This window comes from Corvus hawaiiensis, chromosome 3 (assembly GCF_020740725.1).
Source record: "Corvus hawaiiensis isolate bCorHaw1 chromosome 3, bCorHaw1.pri.cur, whole genome shotgun sequence".
Classification (NCBI taxonomy): domain Eukaryota; kingdom Metazoa; phylum Chordata; class Aves; order Passeriformes; family Corvidae; genus Corvus; species Corvus hawaiiensis.
In genome coordinates, this window is record NC_063215.1 from 70,426,040 (window position 1) to 70,450,148 (window position 24,109).

General features: G+C 37.2%; 1 protein-coding gene and 1 long non-coding RNA gene across 4 annotated transcripts in view; one reads left to right on the top strand and one right to left on the bottom strand.

The window, feature by feature from the left end:
* The window catches only part of CHRM3 (cholinergic receptor muscarinic 3), a 265,214-nt gene that overhangs the window by 117,296 nt on the left and 123,809 nt on the right, over positions 1–24,109 (bottom strand). For both annotated transcript variants that reach the window (XM_048299138.1, XM_048299139.1), the window contains one exon: positions 6,088–6,188. The gene's annotated coding sequence lies outside the window, so the exon portion shown is untranslated. The remainder of the gene's footprint in view (positions 1–6,087; positions 6,189–24,109) is intronic.
* LOC125323826 overlaps positions 13,731–24,109 on the top strand; it is a 33,020-nt gene continuing 22,641 nt past the window's right edge. The window contains exons 1-4 of one of the 2 annotated variants that reach the window (XR_007202667.1): positions 13,731–13,802; positions 13,998–14,065; positions 14,153–14,267; positions 20,744–23,691. This is a non-coding gene — a long non-coding RNA (uncharacterized LOC125323826). Of the gene's footprint in view, positions 13,803–13,997; positions 14,066–14,152; positions 14,268–20,743; positions 23,692–24,109 lie in introns of those variants that run through there. The other variant, XR_007202666.1, reaches the window with a different exon arrangement.

A 24,109-nucleotide genomic window follows, 5' to 3' on the forward strand; every position in this document is an offset into this window, starting at 1 on the left:
TTTCTCCAGGAACAAACCAAACTCTCTCAGCCTTTCCACACAGTAAAGGTGCTACAGCCCTCTGATTATTTTCAGGTTCATGTCTTCCCTGTACTGAGGTCTGCAGAGCTGGACACACCACTCCAGGTGGAGTCTCACCAGAGTGGAGGAGAAGAGCAAAATCCCCTCCCTTGCCCTGCTGGCCACGCTGCTTTGGATGCAGCCCAGGATATGGCTGGCTCTCTAGGATGCAAGAGGGCCACATCCAGCTTTTCATCCACCAGTATGCCCAATTTTGGAGAAAGTTAAAAACAATACAGAAAAACTCCTACTTGCCACAGTACAGTAATGTTGGTATTTCATTAGAGTTCACTGCCTCTATTGTTTAACCACCTGGCAACCATTTACAGTAGGAAAAAAAGCTAGTTTGGAAATGCAAACAAATAATATTGGAGGGAAAAAATCCTGTAAAGCAGAAAGGAAAAACTAATATTTCCTTAGTGTATACAATGAATCTGTAACCTTATTTAAATGTTAATGAAAAAGCTTAGAAATTTTACTGAAGATTTTTTTTCTTTAGACTTTTGTGACTAAGTTTCTTTACTTTTTTCATAAAACTTCAAGGTTCTGCATCAATAGAAAACATGTCTAAGCTTTGACATCTTGCACTACTTTTTTCCCTCAAGGTTTACCTAGTCTACTTGGAACTCTCAGGTCAACAAAGTCTTTATTCAATCCAGCATTAGTTTTGATTACGATTGCTTTTTGAAAGCACTTAAAAAAAAAAAAGCAAACATTTTATAAATTAGGGAAAAATATGTGCATGGCCTCTTTCTTTTTAATATATTTCAATAGTGTTAATATCTAGCTGCAAACAATTATTTCCCATGTAAAAATAGTTTTAATAACTTGAAATTAAGTTATATGAAACAAAAAGCACATTTTAGACTTAAATATGGATTAATTTGAAGTTAATGGCTGTTTTAAAGTTGACTCTAAAGTGGAAATAAGTGTTGTGTATAGGATTGGCCTGCTTTTATTATACAACCTATTTCAGCTCCTGTAAGCTTATATGTGCTTAGACTATCTCTACAGAAACCCATATTGCAAAGCTGTCAATATTAGAGGAGCTCAGCAGTACAGATTTACTGCCCTCCTTGCTCTTAGGAATGATAGCTTGATTAAGTTCAGCCTGTAAAGTCTTGTCACGGGGTGAAAAAGGAAGGTAGAATAAATCACTCTTACAATTAGATAGTCCACTAAGGTTTTCAATAGTTTCCTAGTCATCCTCTCCTAGAAGACATATTATCTTCATATCATATCAGGCTCCCTTGCCTCTAAGTTATCTTTACAGAGTAGGGAGACTAATGGATTCTGTTGCTTGTGATGCGGTCCCTGCTCAACCGTTACCCCTGCAAGCACCCTGGAAAGAGCAAGCAGCATATTTTGGATGAGCAGATTCTAAAATATTCCTACAGAAGAAAGCTTCACCCCCCACCATTGTTTTGATACAGAACTTCAGGCTGAGTTGAGAGACTCGGTTCCAGTACGAGTTTGACAAAGTTGAACATGTGTGACACAGCGATGGTGATCTTCTGTCACAGCCTGATGCTCAGAGCGTTAATCACTCGTAATAAAGCACTGAGAAAGGAAGGAAGTAAGGCAGGCAAATAGAACTGTAGTGATCTACTGAACACAAGGGCTTGGAACACAAGATGGGAAAGAATTACTCCTGTTGCAATGAAAACACTTTTAATTATATATATTCCATGAAAAATAAACTATTAGAGCGAGAATAAAATACTTCCAATTAATGGAAGTAATGTAATGTTCAAACTTAAATGAAGTATTTTTCTCTTGAGGGTTTTGTTGTACTATTTTATTTAGCTTAATGTAATTTAAATTATAAACAGAATGGTTTTGTAAGCCCCCAGAGAAATGAACTTTATTTATAATGTATTTCCTTTGAAGTGATTATGGAAATCATGCTCTTCCTGAAGTCTGTATTTCACATACCACCTACAGCTGCAAACTAGTCAGTCCTCACAAGTTAAACATGATCTGTCTGGTAAAGTGCACTACAAGAAAACCTGAGATTTTTTTAAATGCCAGAGGAAATAAAAATTTGTAATTCTGCAAACTAATAGTCTTCCTTTCAAAAAAAGTTATTGAAAGATCTTTGTCGATAAACATTATGTTTTTTTCAGAGGGAATGGAACTCAGCCATAATCACTTCACTTGAGTTTTTAATGCACATAATGAAAAAATAATTGTTTATACTATACCCTAGAGAGAGTTTCAGCTGGGAAAATTTATATTCTGTATAAATATTTCCATCTTTAATTTAAATCAAAAATCCTTAAAAATTTAATTCAAGTATAAACAGCAGATTTTCTTTCAGGAGGCAAATTACAAATGCCTAATTTGTATCACCTTTTTTCTTCCAAGTAATTAAAATTATCTATTTACAAATAAATAAGCAGCTATGAATGAATAAGTGGAACCGCAATCTATGTGCTCTCCTCACCATCAATAGCTACTGTATCGGGTTGGTTAAATAACTAGAGACAAAGAGGAAATAGTTTCTAGAAAATTAATTTTGGCCATTAATCATCTTTATAAAGCATAATAGTACCTTACCCTCATGGATAACCATTAGCTTAACATGCCAGCGCAGACATACAAGAGTCTAAGCTGTGATGTTTCTGCTGAAATAACGTCACACCATGTCACTTCAAAGGGAACAGGCAAGTAAGCACTGTAATACTTGGCTGACTCTGCAACTGCTTACAGCATGATCTCATGGCAGCCACAATCACAGATTACATATGCTTTGAAATGACCCTTCCTTTTGTTAAACCTGCTTTTCTGCTCTAACCTACTACCAAAGCCAATAAATAAATATAGAAATAAATTAAAATACAAGTTTTTATTAGTCTTGGATTAAGAGCTTGAATAATTTTTCAAGGGATAATATATAGGAGCAAATGTTTCTTTGTAACTATAAAACTCTGGCATTACATTTCTGATTGAGTTGGTCGATTTTATCAACATCACAAAGTTTCAGGTAGACATTTCAATCCATTAAAATATTTACATCAAATTTATGACTATATGAACAAATATGAATTAATTTTTACAAATTGGTTTTTTTAAAAATAATCTTTCTCCATATACTACTGTACAAACCTTTTAAGAAAAGACATTACCTCTGGCCCTTCTTAGATAAGACATTATCCAGTTCACCCTTGAAAGTGACACCAATTATGTTAGAAATTGCACTTGATTTTAGAGATTCAAGATGTACCACAACCTTTGCAAACATCTATACTTTGCTAAAAGCTACTCAAGCACAAGTATTCCTTGCATTACATGACAAATGCACATCATAGTGACCATCATCTTTGCATTTGAGGTGAGATTTTAAGATTCTGGCAGCCCAGTCTAGCTAATGTACCTGTGCTAAGCAAGATAATGCTGTTCCTCTTGATGAATATAACATGTTCACAACAACTGACAAATTTTGTTTAGTGTTCTGCACATTTGCGGGTAATAAAGAACATTTTTTATTATTTCTTTAGAGATATAATCCCTTAAGAGGTAGCATGACAGTGTAGTGTAAATCTAAGGTAAACCATTGATTTATTTGCATGAATGGCTTTGTTGCCATTAATTTATTATCAAGAAAAAAACCTAAACAACAGATATTAATCTCTGGCTTTTCTGAAAATGGATTATATGGATTGGTGCTTTAACCCTTCATTTTTTGCTTACTGTTTCCCCATGGTCACATCGGAGTCTAAGTGACAAATATTGCGTGTCTATACAGGTCGAGAGATGTGGACACTAACAAAATGTACAGAAGTTAAATATAGAAATTTAGGTATTTTCTTTATTATTTTCCTTTCACACTAAAACTGAGCGCAGTTCCAGTTCTTTTCGGGTATCCTGAAATTCAACATCAATTATAAAATTTTCTGCAAAGGAATAGTTGTGCCACAAAAAAGACATTCTCCCATTCAGCTCAGACTCGATACCCTCTCCAGCATAATAAATGTCTTTTGGGATTGCTTTCCTACCCATCCATTAGGGACCGAGGCTGGAGAGCTGGCCAGAGTAACGACACGTACTCCGATACAATTTGAGCATCGTTCTCCCTTTATTGTTTACCTACACAAGCTCATATCTACTTTGCAAAGATTCACGCCCAGTCCCTCTAGACAGCCTCTAATCAGCTGGGGAGATGACCAGTGTATTGCTTTGCCAAGGACTTTCAGGACTGTCTGCAGCCAGGTATTATCCTGGCTTGCCTGCAGCCAGGTGCTTTCCAGGCTTGCCTGCAGCCAGGGGCCTGTTCAGGGGATTTTCCTCAGCAACCCTGGGTTGTCCAGTCTTTCCAGGGGTATCATACGCCCTTGTTCCACAAGGAATCCCTCTACACCCATCAGTTACAACTGGGAAAGACTTTGGATACTCACAACAGAAATGAATCTCTTCTCAGAAATGAATCTCTTCTCCATTCTGGAGATGGCAACCCATTTATGAATTATGATAACTTAAATTTAATTTTAACCACCAAACCATAAAAAATATGTTTTCGGTATTTATTAATAGAAAAACTGCCATCTTAGGGGAAGAAAAAAAAAAAGAAAATAACATAAGAATCCCAAACCACAACCTTTCACTTTTTGCAAAATATATGAAAACCATCTAATCAAATCTGGAATATAGTCAACACAACATGAAAGTCAGCTCTGTGTGTAATAGCGTGTAATATACCTTGTCATAATTTCAGGATACAAAAGCAGGGATAAGCATTGTTCCAGGATTCATCTGAGACACCTGCTGTTAAAACTGAAGCCATAAAAAATTCAGCCAGTACACTCTGAAAATGCTTTACTGAGATGACTTACTTAGAAACCTTCTCCAGACAGAACTGAATGACTGAAATCTCAAGATGCTCCAGAAACAATCACAATAAACTGTCAGTGTCACAGTCCCAAAAGAGAATGTGAGGAGAGCTGTTTGTTATGTGCAGAGACTGTGCCTGCATGTGTAAATACAGGCCATGTAAACCACTGCTACACATCCAAGTTTACAGTTCATTTCCACAAAATTAGAAATGCAAACCAAGGTGGAGCTTTTACAGTGTTAGGAATATAAAAGAAACACCAATTATAATGTAGACATAAACTCTGCAGCTTACCTATTCATGTGAATTATTTTAAGTGCCACTGCAACTGAGACATAAAACAGCATAGCATACAAGGGAGAAAGCAGTCAAGAGACAATAAATGCTGGCAATTTAATCAGAACAATTTAGTCCTTTGCCTAGGTCTGCTAGCTCAGAGGGAGGTGACTTGTTGAAATTAAATGCAGCTAGCATATCAAAACAAAAAGGAAAAATACACTTTTCAAGAAACTGAATCTAAATTGTTGGATTCACACCTCTTTCATAGCAAAACTGAATTATTCTGCGGGGAAATCCTGGAGATAGAATATTGGCTACATTTTATATTTTGTCTGAAACTTGAAGATTTGTGCAGAAGCTCAAGATGATCAACACAAATAGCTTGAAGGCATCTTTCTTCTGAATACTAATACCATGATACTCCTCTACTCTTCTTATAGACAACGACAGAGGTTCATGCATGTAAACCTGTTCAGCCTATCTCTTTCCTGGCTAGCTGTTATTCTGCTAGCTGTGTGGCTGTAACAACAAGAAGCTCAAGGTTTACTAGCAGCTTCAGAATTTATTCAATTTCTCTGCTGGGTTTTGTGCCTATGCTGAAAATTTCACCGCTGCAGCTGCTACTAAAGTTAGCTCAGGTACTCCTACAGGAATGATGGGCATCACACTGTTGCCAGCTCCCACAACTACTTAAAATAGATGTGGCAAGACGACCATGCACATTGTGACACATGACAGTCTACTTTTGTGCTTCTATTGACAAGAAAGGGCCTTAATGATATTGTAGTCCAATAATTCCAAAAGATCCTGACTCCACAAAGTGAGCGCTGTTGCCAAAAATCAGCTGTTTCCCAGTATGTTGAATACTGTCAAAGATATGGTGTGGATATATACAGGGTTTTTTGAATTTTACCTACATGGTCCAGTGAGGATCATCAGAGCAGCTAGTTGGATCAGACACTGTAATTCTGTGAACTCCTCTTTTGGAAACAAAACTGGTACTGTGTCAGCATGTAGGCTGTGAACAAAACAAAAGATGGAACAATTATTAAAATAGATTATAGAAACATGGGGAAAACACAGACATAAAAGCCAAAAGGCCTCATTTGGAGCAAGACAAGACAAAAGCTTTAAATACTTTTTATTGCCAAATAACACTGGTTTTTCTTTTTCTTTTTTTTTTTTTAATCTGAGAGACCTAGGTGAAAATAGAACAACTCAAGCATGTATTTATCACACAGAGATCTGGAGCAGTGGTAATAACATGGTACTGACAAGCCTTTGGGCTGCTCACACCTACCTCCTATTGTGTATTTTCAGATTTTTTTCAAACCTGGTGACCAAACTGTATTGAAGATAACAGTTTCTCCAATATAGTACAAGCAGTCATAGAATCATAGAATATGAGGTTGGACCTTTCCTGGCAAAATCACGGTCTTGACAAGATAGCCCAGCAAACTGTCCAGCCAAATCTTAAAAGTGTTCAGTGTTGGGGGATCTACCATTTCCTGGGGAGATTATTATTATAAGTCTGCAGCCGAATCAGCAGGCAAACTTGTGTAGCTTGTCAGTCACAAGTCTGGAAATGGGCACCTCCAGCAGAGAGGGAGATGGGATGCTGAGCCCATTCAAACCAAGGAGCAGGTTGACACAAAGGCAGAATTAAGAACTGGGGTTTCCTTTTCTTCCAAATTATGCAATCTTTCAAGCTAACCAAATTAAAAAGTTGGTCTGGAATATTATTTTTCATGTAAAAAGTGTAACAGAGGAAGCAAAAATATTAATAGTTAAAACCTAAACAAAACACTTTCCTCTTGTGTTGTAAATTTCTGAAGTCAGAAGTGTAGGAGAAAGATTAACAACTGACCACCATGTTCCATTTCATTACAAATAATTAGGGCCAAATAGAACCATGTGCCATTATTATTCCACTTATTGCATGCTATTGCAGCCTAAGGCTTCCAGACCCCTTTGAATAACTTAAAATACAGAAGAGTGAATCTGAATCAAGATATTTCACAGGTTTTCAGTGTCTCATACTGTACCAGAACGCCAAGGGGATTTTACTCCCAGGTAAGGAGTAAAAGGAGGCAACAGACCAGAGAGGGAATATATTTGCTATGCTGCATGTTCAGTTTCTCAGGAAAAAAAGCCCAAAACAACACCAAAACCCAAGAGCAACAACAAGGCTGAGGTTATTAACAAAGCTGAGACTATATTCCAGTTAATTTTCAGGAGGGAAGAAAATACACATTGACTACCCACGTACATTGCTGCATGCCAGCCCAGCACTTGTAACACACTTCTGATATCCTTTTAACCATGAAGGTCTCTCCCTCCTCTGGTAAAACACTCTCCTGGATGACACCTGTTCCCTTCACTAAAACCCTGCACAGTCAAGAAATGCAATGAGTCAGAGTGGAAGCCAATATGAACAGCCCCTTAAACCAAATAAACACAGGAGAGGCCATATTTGAATGAATGGACAGAAAGGAAGCAAATCAGATTAAATATGGCCAGAATTTGTATTATTTGTCTTGCAAGCAGTGCGAAGCAATTCCTAGCTGGAGATGTCAGTGTGGCACACCTTTTCAAGAACAGGCTTCGAGACTGACCTTCTCAGGCCAGGATCTATGTTTGATGAGAGACTGTCACACCAAACTCACCTCCTGAAACATTTCTTTCGCTAGGCGTTTCTCAGCCTGGCCATTACACTGCTATAACGCTGTGTTCCCACCACTGCTCCCAGACTGACAATGCACGGGAAGAGCAAAACAAGGAAGCGCGTCTGCAGCAAGGGTCATGTGCCAAAGAAGGCAAAACTCTCAGAAAGAGGCAAAGAGCAGCCAGGGAGATCATGTGCATCAGAACTCCCTCCCACCTGGAAAGGGTTTTCACTCTGTAAAGTGACACAGAAGCTCTGTAAGGATCTCATGGAGCCTTTGGTGGTAAAGCTCGATCTTTTGGCTCAGGAAGGAGTGTTCCAGACTTTTCAAGACAGCAACTCTGATTTTAGTACTTCATTCCAGCGATGCAGCAGTGAATCTACACACTAATAATTCACTCACGTAGAGAAACTACAATTTGCACAGTATGTACCAATTTTTGTTTGATTGAGGTCCCTAGAGGTCCTTAGTGGAATGCTTACATAGTGTCAACAACATGAAACAACAATGTGAATTACACTTAAAAAAACTTGAAAGTTTAAAAATTAATTGACCCTTTTTTTATTCAGAAAGTATAAAGGCTGAAAAATATTTCTCATTTACATTATCAATGCAGAAAAGTAATTTAAAAAACTCTGCTACATGATCAAAGTCAGTTTTAAATAACTTTCAAACTTTAAGCCTGCAAAACAACTGAAAATAGAAGCCTTTTTTAGTTAGTAAAGCCTCCTTTTAGCTGAGGAATTGAAGTTTCTGGCAATTAAAACTGGAATTTTAATAATTGCCCTCTTATCGAGTTATTATGCTTTTAGTTAGCAAAAAACTGATTTATTATTAAATTAGCTTTTCAAGCTATTCTCAATTAAAAAAAAAAAAAATTCTTCCCTGCAATTTTCTACTTTATTTTAGTTTTATACCATTACTACCAAGAATCCAGCTTTACCCTCCTAATAATGCAGGTTGTGACTCAGAGCTTTGGAATTCATTGCCTTAATTTACAATAAACTAAGTCTCCTCAAATAAGCTTGTGCTGTTTGTATATTCAGCTACAAAGCTAATAAACTCAACTCTTTATGAATAATAACCAAAGGCAGTTGACAATTCAGCTTATGCAGAACATCAAGCTCCAGTTGAACAACGCTGTCAACAAACCCCCCAAACCCCATTCCAGCTACCAGCATGAACCCTGGACCTTAAATAAGCCATCATCAGCCACCTCTAACCTCCTTTGCCATGTCTGCCCTAGAAAATTTAATTTGAGGGGTGCTTCTAGGCATTGGCACTCAATCTCTGCCACAAAACTGTGAGAGTGGTCCTAGCAGGATTTTCACTCGGGTGTGGTTTGGGAGGCAACACAGCCAAGGAATTTGAGTTAGGCCCTGCACACGGAGACACGCTATGAAGAAGAGAGGACTGGAATTTATGGCACCACAAATACAGCTGTGATTTCAATACCTTCCAAAAAAAAGTTGTGGTCTGGATAGGCAGGCACTCGATATTCCAGGTACAGAACTTAAAATCACATTTTATGACTTGCATGATTCCTTTCCTATATTCATGAGAATATTTAAAACAAGAAGAGACCCTGGGTGCTGCCTTTAGATTTTTATTTATTTTTGATAAAATCTCACTTGAGACTAGAGTGTCAGAAAGACCTTTAAAGAAGAGAACTACTTTTGTGGAAAGCAAAACTATGGATACAGTAATTTCTATCCTGTTTACTTGAGAAGACAAATTTGCATGCATTGGCTCTGCACTGAGAAAATTAGTTCCTGTGTTTCACCAAGTAGGTTCCTCTCTATGAAAAATAAAATTCACGGAGTGGTAAAACTTTATACATAATAAGGTATTTCACATTGAGTGTGCATCAAGAGAGATAAAGGTGATCTCATGTGTTGGGATCTTTTACATGAATTATGTGCAATTTCTGCCTTGCTGTCAGGACAAAAAAGGTCTCAAAAATTTGACTTAGTTAAATATTTTTATTTTCTTGTTGAAATAATCTATTAAAAATCAACACTCCTACACATCACATTTATCAACCTCAAAAAAGCCTAAAGAGGTACCTAAATAGATAAAAGGCATCTTAATAGTTGAATGAACATAAATAATAATGAATATGATCCTGATAAAAAAAAAATCAGAAAAAAAGGCAAGTTCTATTTCCAATGGCCTTTAAAGGGCAGAAAATACTTTGATCCTTAAGCTTCAGACATAAAAAAGACTGTAAGCTGGAAGAAGCGTCTCTGCCTTGCACTTCTTTCAGTGGATCTCATTAGAAAGACATTAGGATCATTCTGGACCAAGACAATATAAAAGATGGATGGTAAGAGATTGCAACTGCAATGTTTGTACACTTGAAAAGTGCCTCCCCACTGATATGACAGAAAAATGTGCAAAATGTAGATCAAACCAGAATTTCTTTACTGGGACAAATATATTATCACTCAAGTTCATTCAACTTGCTCTACTTTTGTTTATTCAGGATGACTAAAACCAATCATTTTATGCTCCTTTCATTCAGTTTTACAGAGGTAAAAACTAACGATTAATATCCTGAATTAAGAGAATGTTCCTGGTGAAGACATGTCAATTCATAGTACTGTCTTAGCCAACTCTGTTTCAGCTGCTGGAGAACTAGAAGCCTTCATTTTGTTTTGAAGTTCTGAGGAGCATGGTAAAACAAAATCCAAACATTTCAGATATGATTTTAGTTTGGTAGTCTCATAGCTCAAAAATTGTTCAGTCACATTTGTTTCATTCTAGAATAGGGACTTCAGTGTTTTATTGACAAAGCTGAGTGCCTATCATGGAAATACTCAGGACTGCTCAGCATAAAGGTGTTCAACTCAGTTCAGTTCATATACAAAGCGTCTCAGAAGTGCACTACAGTGTCTGAATAATCAGTAGAACAAGCAGCTAGGAAAAAAGGAAAACATCAGGAAAAGAACACTAGAAGTGTACTTCAACCTAATTGCTCTATTACTTATGTTTTCTACACATCTGGCATATAACCACAAAAGCTTTTTAAAATCTGCAAAGTGATTAGACTCTCTCTTAGATTGTTATTCCCTCAGGTGCTTACTGATACCTGACTACTAGTGTCTCTGACAAAGATTATTATTTTACACTGAAATTTTTTAAATGTCAGGCATAATTTTATATGACACTAAAAGATAATAATGGTTAAACAGACCAAAACAGGAAGCTCACTATTTGGTATACAGTTATCAGCATTAATGACTTAGGAAGCAGTCCCACTTAACTTTTGATATCTTTGCAGTTACAGGCATCTACCCCTGAGCTGTACAGGCTTCAGAGTCAACACAAGAAAAGCTACCACACCAAAGAACCACTCAACAGAGCTGATGTGTTTTAGTTGCTGGCCCTAGGATGAGAGGAAGTAAGCTTTATGAGTGTCCTATGTTCACCATCCATTACACAGCACATCTAAATCTGTTTTGATTAATGCCTTCCAGAGTGTTCATTTCTCGTGATCACATATTGGCATCCTTAATAACTGTTTTTTAAAATCCCTTCCATCCACTGTTTAGTCTATAAATACTCTGATCCATCTAGCCACTTAGAGTGAGATTAGGCTCCACTATATGCATGGGAGAAAAAACATACCCCTTCTCATGGAAGACAGCCTTATCTGAAAAAGATGTCCTGAGCAAACATACCGCTCCATTTCTTTCACACAGAGTTTCACTTTAACAGTTACCCAAAAGTTTCAATGTATTAATGACCCTCATATTGATAGCCTTTTCTCCACCCATCTCTGCAACTAATAAGCCCCCCTACAGTGTTTTTTACTGTAACTGATTAGTCTAAACAGAAAAAAAAAGTCTCATGAAACATTAGACTTTTCAGCATTTGAGGAAATATTTGGGTGTGACTTATGTACACAAGATACATGTCTGGTATGTTAAATCTGAGAAAGTGGGAAAGCCTAATTAAAATTTTGAATTATCATGAGGCAGCTGAATGTGCAGTGAGTAATATGCTGCTTTATCAGTTGGAAGCAGATGGACTTTCCTGAAAAGGGATTGTAAGTCTTTTAATGGAAATGTGCAGCTTGTTAACCGGGATACCCAGGTAGGAAATGTCCTATAACTTGGCCTTTCCTAACTACGCCTGCCAGGCAGTAAAGGAAAATCCAAGTAATCATTAATTTCTTTTTAAACTCCATTTTGTAGCAAGGATACACAAAACTTCTTTATTTTGTATCCTTGATACAAACTACTACCCAACAAATGTCTTACTGAAACATCTGATGAGAATTATGGCATTAATGATGGTTATAAGCACAGAGAAGAAATAAGCTGTTGGCAAGAGGTGCAATAATCTCCAACACCCACCTACTAAATCCACTCTTATACATCCACAGTGCAGCCAACAGCCTGGCATGGGGTCACCTGCCCACCTCCAGCCTCAACTGCAGCTCTTGTGGAGCAGGTGCCTTCCCCTCCCTGGGGGCAGGACCCTGGGATAATGTGACAGAGGTGTCCCCGCCATCTGGGGATGTCCCCCCCATCCTGGGGCTATTCCCAGGCACCCAGAGGGTCCCTGAGAAGGTAAGGAAGATATTCCTGCATGCCCCAGGGACAGCAGCAAACATTGCAGCACTGACACATCTGGCCGTGTGAATGCCACTTGAAACACGGAAATAAAATCAGCTAAGAAGCCTTGGATTTACCTCTGCTCTGGGCTTCCCAGTCCATGCTGCAGGACTTTCTGTGAAGAGAGGCAGAGGATGCCCCATGCCAGGTGCAATCTGTTCCAGCTGGCTGCAAGGGTACGGATAAGTTCTGCAGCTGCACTGGCAGTGCTCTGTGGGATGCATGGCCCATGGAGAGCCCAGGCAGGTTCATCCTGAAGGCAGCCTGTGGATGCCTCAGGCTGGAACAGGGAGCAGCATGAGAAAGAAGGAGAGGCAGAGAGGAGCCTGACCACAACCCCTGTCCCTGTCCCCCTGTGCCTGGAGGAGCAAAAACCAAGAGAAAGGCTCAATGTGGGAAAGCAGTCCTGACCCGCTATGGGAGAACATTTTAAGTATGCTTTGGGACTGTAACATGCCTTTGCTCATGTCTGAAAACCTGTTAACCTCTTAAGATCACTTGCAGAATGGTTCTCTGTGCAGCTGATGTTAAAGATCTGTTATTAATTGTGTATTGAATTAGTATATAGAACTTCAGTACTGGAAAAAGCAGCTCAGCCATTTCTTTATCAGTATCTTGAATTTTTCTTTGGTTTGTTTGTTTATACAAAATAAAAACCTGAACAGCTTTTGCCTGGTGGGGAGAAGGGATGAGGAAGGAAAAAAAAAAGAAAGGAATGACATGTGGAAAGATAAAAGCCCTGACATGAGACTCTTGTGTCATGCCACATTCTGTCATTAAATTCAAAACTTAATCAACAAATCAGATCCCCAAAATTACAAAGTATACTGTATCATCCCAATGCACTACTAAAACTAGACAGCGCAGGGAAAATAAGCCAGTGGCTTTGCTACCACGCTTTAACTCCTCTGCTCAGATAATACAGGTTTGGCTTTGCTCAGGATTTATTTAATTCTGAGTATTAGGAAAAGCTTGGGACTGATTACTACCAAGGGCAGTAGTAATCAACATCTGTTGTTGATATATGTTTACTCAGATGAGTTAATATGAGTAAAACACTGTAAATGACTCCAGAAGTATATAAACTCGGTGATACATGAGATTAAGCTCTAATGGGATATATCTATGAAAGCAGTAGGATGACCTATACCCTAACCAGGGGACAGAGGATCAGTGCAGACCAGAAGGTTTGTGTGCTGTACGTAGGCTTTGACGTCCACAAGTGGTATCATAAGAGCAGGCACTTCTGATTCACTGTAATCACTCCTGCCAGGCAGCACTGCTGTGCTATTCTGTGATTTCACAGGCATTATAGCAATGGAAGCGCTGTCACCTAGACAAAATGTAAAAGTATACCTTTCTCTTGAGAACTGATGGCAACCCCAGCCACATTTTCTAGCTGGAATAAACATGGGTTTTGCCCATGCATGTTTCAGTCTGCATTTCAATTTAATCAAAGAGATAGTGTTGTTTCTATACATTCACAGAAGAAGTGACATTCCCTAAAGCATAATGACTCTGTTTTTCCTGTATATACAGTTTTCCCAGTGATGCTTTGGAAGGCAAAGAAAATGATGGGCTTCTTCTGATAGATGATATAACTGGAGGTGACTTAGATTTTTAAATATTCCAGAAAAATTAGATGCCTTAGAAACTGGGGAGAGGACTCATACCTGTTTTCTCTCCTGTTACAGGCGGAGGTGGAAATATACTGGAAAACCATTTTCGTCATCAAGGAAAGCTTAACTGTACCAGAGCAATCCCAAAGTGATGTGAACCAATGCTACCTACCAGCAATACTAAAATCAGGTACTTGGCTAGATTATGTAAAAACTAAACTAAACTATCTTTAAGCCAACAGCTGAATCTGAAGGTAAGAAGAAAATCTGGTTAGATTGGCAGGGACTGCTGTGTTTGGCTTTATTATTGTCTTTCCCTGGACTATGAGAAGCAGTGTTTTTCCTACAAATATGTTTTATTTAACATATTTTCCATTTCTACAGGCACTTAAGCCATTGGCAATAACCTTCATTTCTTATACTCTTTTTCTGAAGTATCCTGTAATTGTGCTTTTGACCTTTTAAGTTACATATTCAGTGGCCACCAGGAACATACCAGTAAAATGCTTTATGAACCTTCTGAACTAGAAATTTACTAATAATTGCAATGTTGGGGAACAATCCTTAAAAACACAGGTACTTCCATTCCTATGGTACACAATCATATTAGCTTTACATTTCTGCCAAAGTAATGCAATTCAAGACTTAATAAAAATATTAAATTGCTTAATTAATTTAGAGGCATTAAAGAACACCAGGATGTATTGAGACAATTAAGATCTTTAGCAGCATTATTTTATGATATTTTCTGCCTCTGGAAGGCAACATAATATTAGCACACCATCAGCCCAAGCAAGGGCTCTCACTGGGATAAGATTTTAAATTACTTAATAAAGACTTTACAGACAAAAATTCTGCGATCATCTTCATGAGGTTCTTAAGTCAAGTAAGGTCCTGATTTATTACAAGCTAACAACGTAATTACAGAAATTATGCGTCTTGCTGACATTACAGAAAATGAGACAGAAATCTCAGCTATTTTTCTAAATGCAGCAAAAGGAAAAATTATCAAAGAGGAGTGAAAACCCTCAAGGCTGAGCCCAGTCTTACATTAGTATAAAAAAATACCAATGCAGAATAACCAACAGAACTCATTGTGCCTTGTTTTTTCTCGCCAAAAATGTGTTAGTATGGGTAACTTTCGAATTAACTGCATTCAGGAGGAATAATACCACTCCAATGATACAAAAATGATAACTGCATCAATTCTAAAAAACACTCCATTTTTTTCCATCAGCAATATCCCTATGGCTTAATTTCCCAGAGATATAAGAAATGCCCTGAAGAGGGCTGTTGATACCATGTAACTTAACTATTTATTTTATTCTGATTTGAATCATTCTTTGCTGGAGCTTCTCCCCAGGATCATAGGAAAAAAGCCCACTGGCTAATTTAGATTAAATATCCAACACCTAGACAGGTAACTTTAGGCAAGCTGGATTCTGCCCAAAACTAAGTCAAGAGTCTGAGTAAAAATCTATCCCTTTCCTTCTTATACAGCAGTGATACACTCAAGGTCTGAAGATTTTTCAAGCCAGAAAATATCACCCTCTTCCCAGCCATCTGAAAATGGTCTGAAATCCATTGATTGCTAACTAAACTTCTAAGTCACCAAAGTAACTAAACTCACTCATTAATTCCTGTATTTCTACCTGATTTGTCTAGCTGCTGTTTAATTAGCAGCATTTATGAACAAAAATCTAAGCATTAAGAATGTGCAATGAGGAAATGAGTCTGATGTATATAACTATGTAACAGGTAACGTTAGATAGAGAGAAAATCATGCCACCAATCTTTGTAAACATATGTCAGTAGAGAAATCAGTTTGCTTCAGGAGTCATGGCTAAACTTTGGTTTTCACAAGAACTCTACCAAGAATAGCATGTTGAACTGAGCTCTGAAACAGGGAGGAGAGCAAGGTGCTGCTCTGCATGTCTGTTCCAAATATAATGCATCCCTTAGCCATCCTTTTCCACAGGAAAGAGACTGTCCTTGCACTGACTGGATTATTCTGAGAACACGAAGCTACAATATCACCCTTTAGGCACCACTCATGCCACCTTTCTTTCAGCACAGGTTCTCTGACCTGCAGATATCTTCCTCTGTAAACCTTGGTAAAGCATAGTTTAGCTTCAACAGGCATTAAGATAGTACTTCATGCCCTCCTATTTTTTTAAAACAGTGCTGCCAGCCAAGCAAATATATTGGTTACAGACAGGAACAGCAGCTGCTTCAACTCTGAATGTTATCATACTCCTTTTTTTTTAAGAAGAAAAAAAATTTTCTTTATATCCTTTTTTACAGTCCAGGAATAAGGACGTAATCTTGTTCTATATTAAATCAGTGAAAGAAATCCAGTGTCAACGCCCATGAAGCAAAAACAAGCAAGCATTCCTAATTGCTCAATATTGGTACTGCTCTGGAAGACTGCTTGGCAAAGCACTGCTGAAAACAGCTTCTGGTGTCATTTATTCCTTTAAGTAGTACAGTTTTCTTATGGGGAGCTAATTTAATGGCAATACCAGTTCAAATCACAGGGTGGTTCTTTAACAGCTAGTAATTTTCAAGGACAGTCTTTATTACCTTGCAGCAAATAAATAAATTCCATCTACAAAACTTTTTTTCCCTACCATATAATATCAAACAAGTCAACCTTTCAAGGTCCTGCTATTTGTATGGCTACACAGTATGAAAATAGCTCTTTCTCAGCCCAGCAAATGAAAGGAACAACTGGGAATATTTTAATAAGACTGTAAATTCAAAAAGCAGTATGAAATTATAAAAATTGTGTTGATGCCTCAAACACTGTTGTATATGCATTAGATGTAAAAATGCCATATATTTAAAGGCCTAACACTCTGAAAGAGAAGAAAGCAGTGTAAGGAAACCCATAATGGGTAATAGTAAGGGTCCAGCAATGCAAGCTCCCAGGTGGGGTTTATAAGCCTTCAACCTGGTGGTATCATCTTATTTCAGGCAGAGGGAGAGTAGCTGTTGGTTGTGTACTTGCAAACACAAGTGAGGTGAATTTCAAAGAAAAGTTAGATGAGAAAGAGATTTGCCCTCATGCAGAGAACAGAATTTTATAGTGGACATGACTTTGACAATTACTTTTACTTAAAAGAAGCCTTTTTTACAACGTTCTAGCATTCAAACCACTCAGTAAACTCATGATAGTCTCTCCAGCAAATTGATGTGCAACCAATCTGTGCCTGTTAGGACACGACCTTTTCCCTAGGATTTTATACTTCAGTGAAGAAGGATGCACCTGATTTGGGGGAAGGGGGGAAACTCCACTCTGAGCAAAGTATCTTCCCCAGCTGCTTTCTCGTCATTTTAACAGTGCAACAGTACCTACCCAAATGGTAGAGCAGACTTGCTGGGCTTCACTGTAGTTTTCTTCTCACAAGTTTGAGATTATTAAAAACCCCGTAATCCACATAAGATTACAGAAAAAAAGTTCATCATCATACTCCACTGCCTCTGGAGGTAGGTTTTTGCCCATATCCTCACCTCACAGTAATCCCAGTTACTAAACTGCTGCAACCCAAATACTCTACTCAAGCCAAAGCTCATCCCAAAAGGAAGAGACACAAGGAAAGGAGTCTCTCTCTTCCACTTCTAAATGTACTGTGCTCAAATTGAAGAATTAAGGTCACTGTTTCTTAAAAGATTATTTTGATGAAATTTTATAATAAATCTATGCATAGCATTCATACTTATTCATTCCTAGACACAAAAGCTTTTAGGGAAAGAAAAAACCCAAAGAATTCACCCAAAACCCAACCAAATACTGCAGAAGCAGAAAGATTAGGCGATTAGTATTATAGTGTAGAAAGGAATTATTAGGCTTTGCTGCAATAATTCTGGTGCACCAAACACCCTGCAATCCTTAATGCAAACCTGTTTGTACAGCACAGCAGTTCTGGTGGGCTCCTCACAGACCAGCAAGTCTCAAGCCAGGATTAGTTCCAGAGTAACAGAGGAACCATACATGCTGCAAAACAAAGCCTCACAGAGGAATTTCCAGCTGCACTTTTCTTTATTTCCCTTTCTTTGCCTTTCTTCGCCTTTCTTCAACACAGGAATGCTTTCCCCTAGCTTACAGTGCATGATCTACACACTCTTCAATCTACCTCTATCTCTTGGTTTAAGAAACTAGTTTGCTGAATTCTCCTAAAAGAATTGGGAAGATGGCAAGATTGCTACATGTTTTGCAGTGGCATATTCCAGAACATTGCCCTGCAAGTCGTATCTGAAAATATGTTTAACTGTAACTCATTCACTCCTAGGAAATTAAATTTTTCTTCTGTCAGGGAATCACTAAAATTTCTTATGTTCACATTAATTGTATCTACTAACTTTAATTTTCCAGATGCAGGATGAGAAGATCAGCTGCTTGGGAATTCTGTATCTGTAAAGATGCAAGTCAAAAACCAAAAAAGTCTAAAAAACCCCTTTTAAGCAAATATACAATATCAAGACTAAAATATAGATACAAATAAAGTAATAAATCAAAACAAAGAAAAGAAGGGAAAGAAATTTAATCTGTACATAATATCTCAGCTGATTCTGAGGAGTGTTTTATCTATTTGACTAGAGAAATATCCAACTGAAATCTTTTAAGAATTTTAATTATGAAAAACCTTTTTTGTTATTAAACTTAAGTTCTTCTACTTGTTCAGAAATGACAAATATACCACATTCCTACCTCAGGTTTACATATCTTTAGATGCTAACATTATAGCAAGAAAAGGAAAAAGGACAATTAGAAAATGGTCTCACTCCTCCTAATGTATTCCTGGGTTTCATCTTTTTCACTTGCATCAATAAAAAAGAAGTTCCTTTTTACAAGAAGACATTCTAACATCATTGTACTGTTACTTTTTGGAAGATTAAAGTTCTTTTTATTGCTAAAGGAATTCAAAGAATCCAGCCATATGCAGTCTTTTCAATCCAGGTTATTCCTTCAATTAGAGTTCAAGCAGATATTAACATATTCCAGTTTTATATGCTTATTGAAAGTGAAATTATTTTTTGAGCTTTTTAGGTTTTCGCTATAATCAGGTTTGATTTACGCAGAAAAATGCTGCATTTTGAAAAAACAATGAAAAGCATCTCAGTTGTTCAAGTGAGATGTGGTTAGGGGTTTATCCCTATATTTTTTCAATTTTTTGTTTTAAATGTGGCAGCTAAACTTCTTCAAGTTTTGTCTTTAGTTTTTTTTTTCCTGTCAAATACTCATCAAGACAACAATCTTGATTATCTAAGACAATGATCAGTGGCAAAACCCAGAAAGCAATTATTTACAAGTAGCTGTCAAGTCCACTTTTGGTTAGGCAAAAATTTAATTCAATTGACAAAATGAAGATGCTTTCTATTTTTAGGTTTCCTGTTACCAGTGTTAACATAAAGCCTCTGAGATTGGGTCAGTTGGTTAGAGCATGGTCCTAATAACACAAAGGTTTTGGGTTCAATCCCCATATGGACCATTCACTTAAGAATTGGGCCTGATGATCCTTTGGGTCCCTTTGAACTCAAAATATTCTGTGACCTGTGATTTAATACTAGGCTGTTTTGCAGTCTTGAATAGTAAGCATGACATTTACTTGAAGCTGAAACTCCAAACCATAAAAAAAAAATGTAGTTGAGTTATACTTACAGATAAACATTCTCATTCAGGGTGCCTGAAATCCCACTAGACTGTATAGCACCCCTAGTAATCTACTTGTAATACAGAACTATAGCCCAAGAATGCATACCTAAAAAAGAAAAAATAACATACAGACAAACTCACATATAAAGCAAATATTCATTTCCAATTTAATGTCAAAGTGTCTAAGCCTTCTTTTCCTTTGCCTCTACGTTGAGGTATGTTCTTCCAATAATTTGTGAAATTATTTGCTACAACTCATGTATTTGAGGTTTTCCCATGCTGATGTGAAACACAGCAGCTATCACAACAACGACCCAACTGTCCACATGCCTTGTGGATGTGCAGCGTATTCAATTTACACCGCACATTCGCAGCTTCCAGCTGTATAACAATTTGCATCTTTGGGCTCTCTGGCAATGTATAACATGCAGATAATTTCACTTCCAAAGGGCACTTGGAGAAAACACATTTAAAAGGCCAAGCAGTCACTTAATTATGAGAACAGCTCAGAAATTCTTCCAGTGCATTGAACCCAGCTGCCTAAGGAGCCCATCAAGAGCCAGATGTCAGAAAATATCTTTCAAGAACTTGCCATTTGCATCCTGTGATTGCCATCCAAGAGGGAAAAAAGGTGGACAAACCATCTCATGGGATAGGATAACTGGCAATCCCTGCAGAGTTATATCCTGATCAAAAGATTTACAAGACTGCTTGAAATAAGAGATGAAAATTAATGGATGAGTAATCATGGACAGCAGATTTGCATCTAAACCTAAACAGATATTAGCAAATAAAATACATGTTTGTTTTGTTGCCTTTTTTTTTTTAATTTTGCCAATTAGTTACATATTTTTGCAATAATGTAAACCTAACTTGCTTATTACCACAGCTAAGTTTTGGGACATTATGAATACCTGGAATGGTAAATGTGGTGGGAGTGATTTCGCTTTTCTTTGCATTAGTTTTGTGTTTTAATGTTAAAAATTAACAGGGTTTTTTTCTTTCACTAGAGCCTGGGGACCTGTATTGTGAACAAGATCGGTATTGGGTTTAGAAGCAGGTAATAAATAAGCAGTGAAATGGACAGATTAACAACATATTTTGAAAGTTCTAGACAACTTTTTTCCTCAACCATCAGAAATACCACCTATAAACGTGTAGATATATTTAAAAAGAGACTTCTTAAGCTATACTGTCTTCAGCTTTTGCATACTTTATAAGAATTTGACAAAACCTAATAAAAGTATGTATTCCTTCTAAGGAATTGCAACTGAATTCTACAGTTCATAGATCCAAAATAAGCAGTTTGTGTAACCTTACTTTAAGTTCATTAACAACAGAAGAATGTCGCCTTGGGGAATTTGTCTTGTTACACGTTCCTAGAGATATACACAGAGCTCAGACGAAGAGACAGTCCATAACCCATGCTCTGTCCTTGAACCAGCATTTCCATCAATATTTTACTACTCATTTCTAAAACAATCAGATAACTTTCCCTTTGAATTGGGACTTCAAAGCACTCAAAGTTTTGGATCTAAAAAAGTTTTCTGATTACACACTTAATCTAATAATAAGTAGTGTACAAGACTATTTTAAAAGTATTTTCCTACAAAGGATGACAATTTCTTTGGAATCTTTCTTGTTCCAAGCAATCCTGGGATCATCATTAAATACTGGCAGCTTAAAGATTATCTCTGTATATTTACCAAATCTTACTCCAGCTCTGACAAGATAAGATAAAAGAATAGTGTTACTTGCCAGGGTCAAGAGTTATAGCAGTCTAAAATGCAGAGCACTTTTCTCGATAACAGAATTTTTTTAGAATAGGATTTTGAGGGAGTTTTTTGTTTGTTTGTTTGCTGTAGATTTGGCTTTTTGGATCAGTTTTGTTTTTGGTTTGTTTGGTTTTTCTTTCTAAAGTAGGATAAGAAGTCATAAAACAACAGAAGTAAATGGAAAAGAACAGCATTTTCTAAAGCGATAGCTGAAGTAGTCCAGTAGCTATATAAAGTAAAGGAATACTATAAAATGCATGGGAGGGAAAAAAAACAAACCACCACTCTCTAATTTTTGTACAAGAGTCAATGCAAATCATAAGTTACTACTACATGCATTGTGATTGATGTAATTTGATTTCAGAGCCAACATTTTCTTTGTACAACTCTGCTTTTTCTTCCCTCTGGTTATGATTTTTAGCACACCTGATCAACTGAGTTTCTCCCATGAGGAGATATTTTTTTTTGCTCATGGCAAACTGATGACCAACCCTGTTGCTGCCTGGCCCACTGTTGTAAGGAAACGTAGCAACAACACTCCTTTTTCCCTCACAAAATTAAGTAGGCTATAACACTCGAAGAACACTTTAAAGAGAAAAAGCCAGCAGCTCTTGGCCTGAACCTGACTAAAACAAATTTCAGGCCACATTTGAAAAGGAGAAACTAGATTATAATGTATAAAAATACCTGCAATAATGAAGTCTATGTGTTCTTTCACACTTCTTTCAGTCTTTGACTTACTTTCCCTTCCACTTCTGTAAACAAAATGTCAATCTTCTAACATATTTTTCTTGATCTGCAGCATTATCGTTTTTGTGGGTGCTGCTCCTTCAGCCTCTAAATAATTTATTTTTCATTTTCATGTCCTTCCTCTCTGTCTTTCCTGTTGCTGAGATGTTCTCTGTTCACCATCCTTCTTCTTGCTAGATCTCAGTTCTATAAGCTATTTCTCTCCTTAGCAATTTCTTGATAGCCCTTTTGATGACCTTTTTTCACCAACAAGAAGCATCTGAACTGCTGCATCAGTGCTACAGCAGTCTGGAAGTCAAAAATGTTTAAAAGGTGTGTTAGAAATTCTTATGTCACAGACTATTTTATTATTTATACTTTTAACTTTTGTATTTGAATGGGACTTTTCACAGGGATTTTGAAAGAAAGCAGATTTTGAAAGGTGGAAGCAGAGGGACATAAACATCATGAAAGTGCTGGAGACGGTTTGCAAACAGCAATCTCAAAACAAGGAAAACCTAAACCAGTACATTGCTTTTATCTCCAGACAGTTTTCACTGCCAGCTGTCCTCAGAAGGCCAAGAAGTGGCTTGTAACTCAGTCAGATCATGAAGATCCACCACCATTGCTCCCATCAGAACAAGAGCAGAGCTAAGCCTTCCTTTGCCTTCAAGTAGGGAGTAGAAAGGACACTGAGGGTTTAGACATATTTCAAAAAGTTGCCCTAACAGTGCCATGGAGAGAGAGATGAGCTAATGCATTACCTCTGTTCTAATTTACTTTTTCAGTATATATGCTAGTTATTTACTTCTGCATATGTCCCTTACAGAATATGATAAGGAGGACATAAACCAGGTGATGAGGCACACTGTAAATTGTGAACTACGACTGTGAAAGCCTGTAGAGACAAACCCTGGGAATCAGTGTTGATATAAGCATAGGAAAGAGAAAAGAAAGCCCAAAAATTAATAAATTTAGTCAAGGATATTTACAGATTACTAATGTTTTATAACACTTGAATAGAGAACTCGATATGCTATTTGCTTTCACAGACCTGTCATAAAAACAATGAAGAAAGAAAAATAAAACAACTTTCCTTGGAAAATTAATAATTAAGGTAAGAAGATATAATCTAAGTTATAGGGAATACATCTGCTCTCTCAGATGATAATATGATAAATCTTGACAAGATGTTTAAATTTGCACGAGTTCTCATATATTCACAGAAAAATTGAGATATAGGAATTAGTATACCTTGCCAAGGAAAGGCTCGTGAATAAAAGCAAAACAGCAAAGTGGATCAGAAAGAACTACTAGGTGTCACTAAAATGCCTGAGGAGACTTATTCTAAAGGAAGTCATAAAAATCAGATGACTTGGTCTGAGAGAAGAATTTGCTGAAGAATCAGAAAACATTAGAAAGCTGTGAACAATCCAGTCACCTAGCTGACCTTGATTTTTAATTCCTTGCATCAGGTTTTCAATCCATTTCAACTATTGCAGAAAAAAAAAAAAAAAATTATTACCCCTGTGCCTGAATGCCTCATATTAAATCTCTCTTTGTTCCACAGCACTGTGCATATCAAAGAGCATGTTAGAAAAATATTGTCTTCACTTTCTACAGATCTTGTAGAGCTGAAATGCCTGCTCGGTTACAGGCACTTACAGAGTGCACCACTTGGTCTCTTCTTCCAGTTCTCCAGCATGGAGCACTACTACAGGCAGCAGCTTCTCCATTTTTCACAGAGTATCCGTACCAGTGGAAATTTGCAGGAAAAAGGCATGACTGCAACTTGCTTTCTGAAGTGGGATCAACAGGCAAATACACACAACAGGTCATGGCAAACTACTGAAATGAACCTGAGAAATACAT